Source organism: Pristis pectinata, chromosome 32 (assembly GCF_009764475.1).
Source record: "Pristis pectinata isolate sPriPec2 chromosome 32, sPriPec2.1.pri, whole genome shotgun sequence".
In the NCBI taxonomy this organism is placed as follows: domain Eukaryota; kingdom Metazoa; phylum Chordata; class Chondrichthyes; order Rhinopristiformes; family Pristidae; genus Pristis; species Pristis pectinata.
The window spans coordinates 14,534,170-14,548,567 of NC_067436.1; positions in this window are offsets into that span (position 1 = coordinate 14,534,170).

Below are 14,398 nucleotides of genomic sequence, written 5' to 3' on the forward strand. Positions count from 1 at the left end.
TTAAGGACCAGTGAAGTACTTTTGAAATATAGTGACCATAAGAACAAAGAATAGGAGAGGAGTCAGCCAGGTGGATCCTTGAGCCTACCATTCAATAAAACCTTGGTTGATCTGATAGTTCTCAACTCCGTTTGCATCCCTGATCTCCATGCTCAGTAATTATCCTATAGTTTAAAAATCTATGTCAGCAGAGATCCAGAATCCACATCTGTTTTTTAATCATTTACAATCTTTTTAAAAAATCCTCCTGATGCTGGTTTTAAGTAGCTGGCCCCTTACTGTAAGATGGTGCCCATGGTTCTAGAGTCCTCCACTATGGGAAACACCATCATAGCACCTACTCTGTCAATCCTCACCAAAATCATGTATGTTTTAATGAGTTCTTCCCATTCTTCTAAACTCCAGAGAGTGCAATCATACTCTGCTCAAGCCTTCCTTATCTTAGGAATCAATCTAATGATACTTCATTACACAACATCCAAGCAAGAGAGGCCAGAGCAATAAATGGTCTGATCATCTATTTTAGTTTGTGAGTAGATATTGGCCAGGACTCCCTGTTCTTTTTCAAGTAGTGCCTGTAAAGCCACACAAGATTTTAATTTAATATCTCATCAGTATTTCCTCAGTATTGTAGTGTAATGTAAGTCTAAATCTTGTGATGAAGTCTGTAACTACAGTTTATGGTTCACAGCTCCATTGAACCATAGCTAACATAACATTTAATTACTTTGAAGAGTAGATAATTGGGGCCTCAAAATTTCTCTTTGTACGTCCAATATATGTATACATGGAGTCGAGAGGCACACAAGTAAAGTTTGACACCAGGTCCCATTAATAGACACATTTTAAATTGCTGCCAACAGCATAAATCTTATAAACATCCAAAAACTATTTTTAAAAGGTAATTAGACAGTTCATTGAAAAAATAATTAAGATATAGGTATTGATTTAGATAGGCAGATAACACGACATAATTTGTGGAGAAAAACATTGCAGTTTCTGTACTGTGGCATTTTATGATAACATTCTGTGTTCTATCTTGTCTACAACGCTGAGAAGAGTTGTGTCAAGGGCTCTAGGAGTACAGAAAATCAGAACAAACCATCAAATAAGCTATGTATTAGTGAAAAAAAACAAGTAACACAAATAATATGAGAACTGAGGAAAGACTAAATAGGTCTGGGCTCCTTTCAGCTTTCAATGGAAAGTTGAGAAGTCACTTTATTGAGAGACAAAAGAAAGATGATTCCCTCATAGTCATTCCCAAACTTGTGGTGACATAGAAAGGCCCGGCTTTTGTGGAAGTAACAATGTTGAAATTACTGTTTAGATTAGATAGGATACTGTTCAGCAGTGAGCTGGTGGATGTTCTTTCAACTCTCGGTGAAAGAATGAACACAGACAAAGTGAGAATGCAGAAAATATTTGCAAAAGGAGTTATTAAAGTAAATAGCAGAAATGCATTGCAGGGGTAGCAAGAAACCTACAAGAAGGAGAAAAGAATAGAAAGATTTTCAGCCATCGAATTTGGTAAAGATGAATTGGAGGAACTTTATGTGAAGCATAAACACCAGCATGGAGCAGTTAGGCTGAAATGCCACATCCTGTGTTATAAATTCTTACATACTTCCAAACAAAGCCTCCTAACAAAGTGGAGAAACTGAGAGATCTAAATGATGGATAGTGCTTTGCAGGTGGGAGTGATGATTAAAACAAACTATTAAAAAAAGTTGAGGTTATGGCTTTTACATGCAAGGAATCATTCTAGAGATTGACTTGAACCATTTTTGGTGCGCTGAAACATGACTGTATTTATCACAAACATCCATTTGGATCCACTGCAAGATATCATACTCAGAATCAGTCACTAAAGTGGGATCTGCATGGCTCCCAACAAGATCAGGCTCAACTGAACACAGCCTTTCAGTACCACACTCTCAGGAGGATATTAGCTCTTAATAGTACACTTCTTGTGCCAACCAGACAGCGACAATATACATAATGGCTACCACAGAGGAGAGAGAGGTAGCAGTGGAGAGAGAGAGCTCCACAACTTTTTCAAAAGAACAGTACAGTCCTTTTAACTGAAATACGTCAGAAAGAATGGTCTTAATAGAAACATGGAGGGGGCCGGATGTCTGGTGCAGGCCTCATTTAGAAGATCCTGGCAGGAGGTAGCTTGTGAAAATTGGAATTGGAATTGGCTTATTATTGTCACTTGTACCGAGGTACAGTGAAAAACTTGTCTTACATACCATTCATACAGATATACCGATCAATTCATTACACAGTGCATTGAGGTAAAAACCTACAGCTTGGAGTAATGTTGCTAAAAATGTTATGATCTAACAAGATATGTCAAGCTGCTATGCACACCACTACAAATACTATTCTTTTATGGAGACACGTTCATTCAAATACATATATATTCATACTGCCACAGGCATTCACATAAACTATCAAATTCTCGCATTCACATAAACAGTTAATCACATAAACTGTTACTCCGTCAACATGCTCCACACCCCCATCTCTCCTACTCCAATCCTCAACCCACCACTGATGGCATTGTCACCAAGCCCTCCACCTGCTGCAAAGGTGTCAAGTTTCCAAAAATTGAATAACTTACTCAATATTCTTCATCACATCTATTCAAGCTGAGAAAGTGAGGAATGCAAGGGAGGCCACCTGCAGCCTCAGGGTGGGCAGAAAGGCCCAAACCCCCTCAACAACAGAGGGTATAAGAAATCAGTCTGGTAAGCTCAGTACAATGTTTCATTTTGGTGACTACATTCACTTTGATTTGATCTGCAGTAGACACCTTAATTTCTACCTTGCTGCTGCTTCATACAGCTTACAACTGCAATCATCTTCTGTTGCTTCTTTGCAAAGTATTATCTCTCCCCACTACTTCCTTAAGGACACCCTTCAGCACCACTTCAGAGATTGACACCCCATGGGATGAGTAGATGAGGTTGAGATCTATAACACAGGGAGATACCCCAGTCGAGCGGCAGGTGCAGCAATTTACCGTGGAAGCTTGGTGGATGGGTGGTCCATGCATCCATATCGTCCCAGAAGACTCAGTTGATGGTCACAATTTGGGTGTTTTCATTACGGGTACAAGAGGAAATGGTAAGTCGTTGTCAGGTCTGCTTGGTTGACCATGAGACAACAAGGAGCACAGAGGAATCCATCTTGCAATCCATCAACCACACCCTCCACTCTGGAGAACGTATGCATTTTGCAAGGACTCGACAACAATCACTTCGTACAGCACCTACTAGTGAAGGTGGCAGCTCCTTGGTAAGCACATGGAACGTCACAAAGTTCTTTTGCTTTGCAGCCTCGCTCTGATCCAGGTGGAGGTCTGGTCTCCAAGTTAGCTTGAAACTCAAAGGAAATAGCAGTTTACCACCAGAAAGCAACTTGATGTCCTCATTGAGCAGAGAGGTGCCACTCATGAGCAGCAAGATACCATTCAGGAGCAGATTGGTGCTCTCAATGGACACAGAGGTACTACCAACCAGGATGCACAGTAGATTACTCCACTGGATCATGGGATGTGCAGAGAGATGCCAAGTGAAAAATCATTTCTCTCCTGCAGGAGCAGGAACATACCCAGCTCTCTGCAAACTCCACAGCCCCCAACCCCAGGAAGAGTGAAGATAAAGAGCTAACATCATTGACCTGTCAGCTAGGTCAATTCTGAGAGTGCGGTGGGAATGTCAGAAGTTCATTGCACCATTGTCTGCACAGTCTCCTGAGAGGACACCTCGTGTGCAGATTCAGGACATTGCTGTTCTCCCTCAAAGAGGCCCTGGGCAAAATTTCCTCATGGGTCATCAAGGACATCTCTGCAGATAAAGTGAAAGGTAGCGGCCTCACAAGGAGTACTTAGATAACAACAGGGCAACAAACCAAATGCAGGGTTGTAAAATAAGAATGGCACTGTTTGGTGTGCATTAATTTACTGACTTTTTTTTATTTAAGGTATCACTTTATATGGCATTGCTATAAAGTATTCTGAAGATTCTAGCACTCTTGGAATATGTTTTTATTTAGTACAAATTGCATGCTGAACTATGCAAATAAAAGTCATATTGGAGTGACAGCAGTTGTCATTGCTGTATACCCTGCCATTCCTCACCTCCAGAGGTTACTAATGCTGTGTGTGTCATGCGAACATCCCAAGCTAAACCTTGATTGCGACTAGATGCTAAGAGATGCTTTCCCCTTTGGTATTTTAGCCTCACTCTAGAAACTATGTGATTGTGCAATATTTAGACTTATGCCACAACTGCCATGTTGTTCTAGCAATGATTGCATATGTCCTGCAATGAAAAGTTGATTTTCTCATGATTCTAAGCACCTACTTATTCTTATAAGAGTAGAATAAGTAGGTGCTTAGAATCATGAGAAAATCAACTTTTCATTGCAGGACATATAGATTATAATAGTTGTTAAGTCCACCTCTAATCAAGTGACAATACAGGTCAGAGAAATATCAGAGAGGTTACAGCTTTACATTGTTCCTTTTCCAGTCCCCACCCAACCCCCTCCCACTATATGCAGGTAATTGAAAGCAATAAGATTAGGTCAGAGAGCATTGGTGAGAAATTATGGCTTGTTCAGGAAATCATCACACTATATTAATCAGATCTAACTGTTGTAATGAAGTGATTCTCCAGCTGAGCACCAATTGTGGCTGTTATGAATCTTGAAATGGTCAATCATTGTAAAGGCTTAAATTGACTTCAGTTAGACTGTTTATTGAACGAGTAGCTGTCTCAAGGGTTCAAGGTCTTGACCAATGTTTAGATTTGCAAAGTGGAACTGAGCCAAAGTAAATGTTTTTCTGTGGAGATTATAGTTGTTTATGGAAAGTGCCACTAATCAGAAAATATAGAGAATTTGTATCAAGCCAGTGAAATTTGCAGGTCAGAGAATCATTCACCGAAGTATTAAATTCAGTGCAAGTGAACATGCACAACGATATGTAGGGGAATTTTATGCATGACCTTGGCTCTCCCAATGATTATTGGTGTTATTAATTGTAGTAGAGAGGGGGTGGCTTGGTTTGTATTGGGGAACTTCATTTTACAGACTCCTTATGAAAAGTGTCTCTATTAGATTATGCCTTTTCTCAAGAAGCTAAAGCCTACCTCATCTGGGAGATGAGGCTGTGAATGCTCAGAGGGAGGTGTTGAGTCCCAGGTCTTGTAGTTTGGTGATGAGTTTGCTTGGAATTATAGTATTGAAGGCGGAGCTGTAGTCAATAAACAATAGTCTAACTTAGGTGTCTTTACTGTCCAGATACTCCAGGGATGAATGTAGGGCTAGGGAAATGGCATCCACTGTAGACCCGTTTTGGCAGTAGGTGAATTGCAGTGGGTCGAGGTTTTCCGGGAGGCTGGAGTTAATGCAGCCTCCCAAAGTACCTCATGATGATGGATGTCAGAGCCACTGGTTGACCCTCTGGACGATACCTGGTTGGTTTAAAAAAAAAATTCTGGCAGTACAGTCTTGGGGGAAACAGAGCATTATTTAATATATAAATAAATTCTCTTCTGGGTAAAGTTGAAATTAGAGTGCCCAGAAAGTGGTTGCTATTTGATCCAATTTCTAAGCAGTTAAATGTAAAGCAATGCTAAATTTGAATATAGTGATTGAAAGAAAATTAAAGCATGACTGGGTGCAGACTAATAGGAAATAAGAGATTCTAATGGTAAAGAAGGGACAAACGTTGCTTGTTTTAAAAATTTGAAGTCTAAATGGTATTTAACAGATTTCCCAAAGAATAGATAAATAAGAAGCTGTGGAGAGTAGTGGACTCTGCCTAATACATCACAGGTACATCCCTCCCCACCATCAGTAGTACCTACAGGAGGCACTGCCTCAAGAAGGCAACATCCATCATCAAAGATCCCCACCATCCGGGCCATGCCATCTTCTCGCAGCTACCATCCGGCAGGAAGTACTGAAGCTTGAAGTAGCTGTTTTTGAACCAACCAGCACAACAGTTTAGCGACACTATGACCACTTTGATCACTTTACACTATAATTGACTTTTTTTGTTCTAATTGTGTTCTTTCTTGTAAAAATTGTGTGTAATTTATGTTTTTCTTGTGAATGCTGCTTATCTGATGCTATGTGCCTGTGATGCTGCTGCAAGTAAATTTTTCATTGCACCTGTGCATATGCCAATAAACTTGACTTTGACTTAATTTTGACCTACCAACGGGTTAGCAAATTGATAACATGGGAGTATACATTCAGGATTAGCATAAGAACAAAATTAGAGTTGAAAGATTTACCCCATGGAGTGATGTAAGAAGATTGATTGCTTCACTAGAATTGGCTATTGAGGTAAAATCTACAATATTATTTAAAAGGAAGTTGGATAAGTATTTGAATGTGAAGAATCTTAAAGATATGGCAGAAAACATTGGATTAGGTTTAATCGATCTGTCTAAGGAAGTAAACTGGGGATGGGCCTGATAGGCTGAATAAACCAGACAATTTTAATGATTCATGATCATCTTGTACACTAAATTACTTTGAAGCATAATCAATATTGTTACTTCAGATAACAATGTTAGCATACAGCAAGGATCCAAAAATGAGTGATGGTAGTGATAAAATAAAGAACATTGCCTGGGAGAACTCCATGTTTCTGAACATGTAATGACTTTTATAATTGCAGAATAGGCAGACCAAGGATCAGTTTAATATCCCATCATCTGAAGGAACTTATCAGAGTATTGTATTGGATTCTTTGACTATGATTTCAAACTTCTGGGTTGGACTTCAACCCACAACTCCCAAACAAAGAAGCAAGCATGAACCATTAGAAAAAAAGTTAAGACTCTTATGCCAAAAGAGGTCACACTTCTAACCAAAATGGTCTGTTCACAATCTTTAATATATAACTAATTTTACAGGTCAAAATGTTCCATTCATTATCTCCCAAAAATATAATTAGATTTATTTGCTTTGGTTTATCCACTGCTATTCTCCCTGAACTATTCTCACTTCCTTCTATCTTAACTGTTCCAATGTTCCACAGGCAGTCCTCCAAATTCCACCCATTGCAAGCTTGAACTCATCCAAAACGCTGCTGCCCATATCTCAATCCACATGTCACCAATATGCACTCATCTATCATGCATGTGCTTGCTAATTTACTTTGGCCTCTGGAAAACCAAGACCTTTCTTTTAAAATCCACATTCATGTAATCTTTTCATTGATTCACCCTCCCTTTTCTCTCTCACTATCTCTCATCCTACTAAGATCTCCACATTTCTCTATCTCAAGCCTTGCCTGCATCTCTTATTTCCTTCAACACATTGTAGTAATAACTTCAGCCACCAAGGTCCTTAGCCTTGCTACCTCCTTTCAGACCCTCTTCAGGCAATATCCCTTTAACCAGATTTTCGAACCTAAAGATACCTCTGTGTAGTAATCTTGAGGCCTGGACTGATGACCCAGAGACACAAGTTCTGTTCCCACCTGGAAAATTTAAATTCATTTCTAAAATAAATAAATCTGGAATTAGTTAACTAATTTAAAATGGTGGGTGTGAATTCACAAGATTGTCAATAAAAGCTATTCAATTCACTAATTCCCTTTAGAGAAGAAAATCTGAGTTCACAACCAATACATTGTTGCTGGCCCTAAAATGCCCTCTGAAATAGCCTATCAATCTTACAGTTGTTGCAAACATTTACTACAAACAGAACGAGAATAAAACGGAACACAATCTGGCATTGATCTGGGTTCAGAATTCAACAAAGACAAAGATGCACCAGTCTACTTAACTCTACCAGATGGTGAAGTAGTCAGAGGTTAATTAACTCAACTCCAGGACGTTACTTTTGGGAGTTCCTCAGGGAAGTATCCTGAACTTAACCATCTTCTGTTGCTTCATCAATAACCTTAGATTCATTACAAGTTAGGAGGTGGATTTTACCATTCACAGTTCTTAAGGAGCAATTCTTACCTCGATGCAACAAAAGCCACACAGACAACAACCAGACTTGGCTGATAAATAGCTCTGTGGGACCACCTTCACCACATAAACAGCAGCAGTTAAAGGCAACTCACCACCACTTTCAACACCATCTAGGGATGGTTGACGAGAATCTTAAATATGAACTGATAATGTTGGAAATAGCAGATAATGCACCTTGGTATTTCCAGCATTATATCTGCTGAAATGAGTTGATATCCATCCATGGTTCTACATAGACTCAGGGCAGATTTCCCCTAGTTAAAAGCAGCTACATAAATGCAATATTTATAGAATTGTTAATGTCCCTTGTGGAACATCCCTTATAGAAGTGTTTAAAATTACAGGAGGCATAGATAAGGTGGATGATAAGTCTTTTCCCCTGGGTGGGGAGTACAAAACTAGGGAGCATAGGTTTAGGGTCAGAGGGGAAAGAATTAAAAGGGACCTGAGAGGAAACTTTTTCACGCAGAGGGTGGTGAGTATATGGAACGAGCTGCCGGAGGAAGTGGTTGAGGCAGGTACAATAGTACATTAGTACAATAGTATCATTTAAGAAGCACTTGGATAGGTATATGGAGGGGCAGGGCTTGGAGGAATATGGGCCAAACATAGGAAATTGGGATTAGCTGGGTGGGCACGGTGGTCAGCATGGACTGGTTGGGCTAAAGGGCCTGTATCCGTGCTGTATTGCTCTATGACTCTATTTGTTCCTTTGACCATCTGAATAGTTCATGCCTAATATCTTCCCTATTGCACCAAAAAGATCAGCAAAAAACTAGATTTCCTTCTTGTTTTCTGCTGACTAACCTCACTAGATTTGGGGGAGAGAAAATCATCTAGAGTTCCTAATCCTCACAGCATCTTTGATGACAACACACTTATCAAAGAAATATAAGGGGCTTGGATTATATGCCCTTTATCATCTTGCAAAGGCTATAGATAAGCTGCAGTGTTAAGATACAAACATAAATACTCCAGCTCAGTGATGATAACTATTCAAGGACTGTGTACCAAAGAGGACAATATGGGTGTTCCCAAACCAGAAACCATGGATGAACCAGGAGATCCACTCCCGACTGAAGTCGAGGACTGCTGCACACAAATCTGGTGATCATGACCTGTACAAGAAATCAAGATATGACCTCTGGAAAGCTATCAAGAATGCCAGGAGACAATACCGGTTCAGTCCAGCCGTCAGTTATGGCAGGGCTTACATGCTATAATGGGCTACAAAACAAAGTCAGGCAGCATAGTTAACAACAGCGCATCCCTTCCTGATGAGCTTAACGCATTCTATGCGCATTTTGAACAGAAGGAAAGTGGATTATCACCACCCACCTTGATAGTCTCCAATGCAACTGAACCTGTGGTCACCGTCGAGGACGTAAGATCAGTCTTCCAGAGAGTGAACCCAAGGAAGGCATTTGGCCCAAATGGTGTCCCTGGCCAAGTGCTCAGATCTTGTGCTGATCAGCCTGTGGGGGTATTTTCAGACATATTTAACCTCTCCCTGCTTCAATCTCAGGTTCCCACCTGTTTTAAGAAGACCACTATCATCCCGTACCGAAGACAAGCAAGGTAACATGCCTTAATGACGACCGACCAGTGGCTCTGACATCCACCATCATGAATGCTTTGAAAGGCTGGTCATTGCACACATCAACTCCAGCCTCCCAGACAACCTTGACCCACTGCAATTTGCCTACCGCTGTAACAGGTCTACAGTGGATGCCATCTCCCTGGCCCTACACTCGGCTCTGGAGCATCTGGACAGTAAGATAAGATAAGATATCTTTATTAATCACATGTACATCGAAACACACAGTGAAATGCATCTTTTGCGTAGAGTGTTCTGGGGGCAGCCCGCAAGTGTCGCCACTCTTCCGGTGCCAACATAGCATGCCCACAACTCCCTAACCCGTACATCTTTGAAATGTGGGAGGAAACCGGAGCACCCGGAGGAAACCCACACAGACACGGGGAGAACATACAAACTCCTTACAGACAGTGGCCGGAATTGAACCCGGGTCGCTGGCACTGTAATAGCGTTACGCTAACCGCTACACTACCATGCCTGCCCTACCAAATAGGCAGCTACACCTACATTAGACTATTGTTAATTGACTACAGCTCCACCTTCAATACTATAATTCCAAACAAACTCATCACCAAACTACGAGACCTGGGACTCAACACCTCCCTCTGTAACTGGATTCTTGACTTTCTGACCAACAGACTGCAATCAGTGAGGATAGGCAGCAATACCTCCAGCATGATTATTCTCAACACTGGTGCCCCACAAGGCTGTGTCCTCAGCCCTCTACTCCCTATATACTCATGACTGCGTGGCCATATTCTGCTCTAACTCCATCTACAAGTTTGCCGATGATACCGCTGTAGTATGCCATATCTCAAATAACGTGAGTCGGAGTACAGGAAGGAGTTAGAGAGCTTAGTGACGTGGTATCATGACAACAACCTTTCCCTCGATGTCAGCAAAACAGAAGAGCTGGTCATTGACTTCAGGAAAGGGGGCGGTGTACATGCATCTGTCTACATCAATGGTGCTGAGGTCAAGAGGGTTGAGAGCTTCAAGTTCCTTGGAGTGAACATCACCAATAGCTTGTCCTGGTCTAACCATGTAGACGCCATGGCCAAGAAAGCTCACCAGCGCCTCTACTTCCTCAGGAGGCTAAAGCAAGTTGGCATGAGCCCTTTGACACTCACCAATTTTTATCGATGCACGATAGAAAGCATCCTATCTGGATGCATCACAGCTTGGTATGGCAACTGCTCTGCCCAGGACTGCAAGAAACTGCAGAGAGTTGTGCACACAGCCCAGCGCATCATGGAAACCATCCTCCCCACCATGGACTCTTGTCTATACCTCTCGCTGCCTTGGTGAAGCAGCCAGCATAATCAAAGACCCCACCCACCTAGGTCATTCTCTCTTCTCTCCTCTCCCATCAGGCAGAAGATACAGGAGCCTGAGGGCACATACCACCATGCTCAGGGATAGCTTCTATCCCACTGTGATAAGACTATTGAATGGTTCCCTTATACGATGAGATGGACTCTTAACCTCACAATCTACCTTGTTATGACCTTGTACCTTATTGCCTACCTGCAATGCACTTCCCTGTAGCTGTGACACTTTACTCTGTACTCTGTTATTCTTTTTACCTGTACCACCTCAATGCACTCTGTACTAACTCAATGTATCTGCACTGTGTAATGAATTGACCTGTACGCATGTATGCAAGACAAGTTTTTCACTGTACTTCAGTACAAGTGACAATAATATACTAATACCAATCTTTGACTAACACTTTCAGGAGAAGAAGAAAATTAATGAGGAGCATAAAGTCTAACTAGAAAATAATGTTGAAGTACTTCTGTGGTACAGTTCCATGTATTCATTTAGGTTTACAATCTTTTCTGGTTGCAATCTTGTCCACTGTTGAATATGTAGTATTTGCAGTTTATGGCTTCAAATGCCACTCTGGAGACTTGAGTGTAAAGACATAGGCAGACATTCCAGTATACTGCTGAAGGAGTGCTGCATTGTTGGTGCTACCTTTCAGGTAGAATGTTAAACTGTTGCCTCACCAGTTCTCTCTGGTTGATGTATTAGATCCCATGGCAGTATTTCAAAGAAGAGCAGGGGAGTTAGTAAATTAACTTTTTTTAAATTCAGATGCTGAAAATTGGAAATAAAGGCAAGCAGCATCTGTGGAAGGAAATTTTTTTTATTCCAAAATAAACTTTATTCATCATAAAAAAACAAACTATATGCAACAATAAAACAGTGCAAACCTTTACATTCATGTCCAGATCAATCATTAGTGTTACCTTTCTATTTTAAAAAAACAGCACTGATGCCACACCGTGTGGCTCCCTGGGGTGCCACCCCAATCCCATACAGGTTGAAAACCATTTGTCAAAATTGCAAAAAAGAGAAACCAAGTTAGTTTTAAATTGCAGAAGAGTGGGGGAGGGAATGAATAGGACAAAGAGTGAGTCTAGATTTGCCATGGTGATAATTTATCATTAAACCAATTGATTGATAGGTCAATGAGAGGAGTTAGAGATAGAAAAAGACAAAGGAACGTAAAAACGTTGTTAACTGCAGGTCAGAGCTGTAGGAAACGCTCGACCCATCAGGAAATGTTGCTTCTAATGCCCTGGTCCCTGGCTAATACTTATCACCCAATCAATATCTCTAAAATGGGTTATCTGATCATTATCACATTCCTGCTCATGGAACCTTGCTGCACACAAATTGGCTACCACATTTCCTACAATACAAAAATGACTACACTTCAAAAATACAGTGTATGCTTCTGGATACCTTACCCATGAAAGTTGTTAAATAAATACAAGCATTTCCCATAAATTTTACATCAAATATTTCTCCAGTCTTGACATTTTTGGCTTGATGGGACAATGAAAAGATATGTAAAACTACATGCAAAATAAAACTATTAGTAAAGGATTATTAGGCTTTCTTAATTAAAATGGCTTTCTACAACTATAAAAGAGTATAAAGATTCCCCAGGTGGATTAAGAACTGGTAATGACCTATGCACTCAAATAAAAAGAGGCTGCACCTCCCCTACTATGCAAACACTTTTACTTTTTGAGTTCACACCAAGGTCATGCCTTTTCTGTTAAAGTGACAGTTCACCGTGCAAACACAAGCTTAATTGAGGATTCATTTCCTCAGATTTGATTTGGGGAAATACTGACTGTTATAACAAGCAACTGAGAACCCAATTAATTGTTTGTTCAACACAGGATGGGAAAATGCTTATTTGAGATGTAGAGAGTAATACAATAAAACAAACACATGCAATTGGTTACAGAAATCATCTTGATTGTGCAATAATGTCTTCAGTCACTCCTTTTGCCCTTGAGTCAATAATCTACCACCGTAACATCAGAATACATCCTGTACTTCTACAATGAAGACAAATAGATGAGGTCTGAACATTTGAGCAATGAGTTTGAAAAATCAATTCCAATTGCTTGTAAAACTCATCAGTGTTGAGCTTTTCCAGACCTCTGGGGACCACAGAGAACAATTTCCCTCTTTTAATCATGAGTGCCTGCAGGAGAAAAAGGGAGATAATTAAAAGAAAGAGAATTTCACTGAATGAAGTAAAGATTCACCAAAAGGCTGTCCAAAAGGCATAATTAATTATTGAGCTTATTTTTGAACTCAAGTGACAGTTGAACATGCCTTGATTGATTTTGTGGTTATTTTTTGGTATTAGTCGGAAAGGGTGTGTAAAATTCTTCCAGTTTTTGACATGCTGTGTAATCTTTGAATGCAGAAGGAACTGCAACTTCATTTTAATGAGGAACATATGTGTGCAATGGAAATAGAGTAACAGGAACTACAGCAACTTGCTTGAGGGGGTGATGTCCTGGCATTGGTAAAGGAGGCACGCAACCACCTGATAACAAAGTTACTTCATTTAAATCTACTTACAAGACTAATGAACTGAGCTTTCCTGTGATGCATATTGCTACTGCTATTTGGCTTTGTCCACAATGATGCCTCGTAAATATAATTTATAATTTATTTATCGGAAGCTATGGAGAATATACATTGTGCAGAGATCCCAGAAGAAACATAACTTTGTGTTTTGCACCCAACACATCAAATTCACAAGTTATAATGAGAAAAATACAGGTAGAATCTGATCTAGGCCCATTTTTGGGTCTGAGCTCAGTGCTGTATATCTATCCAATACTTGACACTGGAGACCAGAGGACTGATGGCAACTGGTCCTTTGACCTCATCAATCTATTCACCTCAACAGGCATCTGTGAAGATAGCAAGTGAGAATTCCTGCCTCACTGACAATGGTCCTCACCCAGATGATGTAAAAATTGTCTGAGTGGTTTATAATGAGGAAAAAAAGCTGCAGACCGTAGAAAGATATTAATCGACAGGTCAAGTGGGAAATGGAATTCATCTGAATAAACTTCAAATAGTGGAATGTTAAGGAACAGAGGGACCTTTGAGTACCTCTTCACAGACTCATAGGTATATTGGGATAGGGAGAACGCCAAAGGAATTCTTTGGGAAAAACAAAAAACTGCTGGAAAACACTTGGTGAGAGAGAAACAGTGAAGTTACTTGGCTAAAGCCTCAGAAACAAAAAATAATATTTTCCCAACAATTTTTTTTCCCTGCAGAGCCAGGGAGGCAGAATGCTGTTCTGCTGGAGTTATGACTGGCTTGCCTGTAGCTTCCGACTGGGACTTAAACTCAAGAGAAATATCTGGTAGGGAAGGAAGATATTCATTCCATTGAGTCCACACGGCTCAAACTTTGCTGCTCAGTTTAATCCCACTTCCCAGCCCATGGTCCA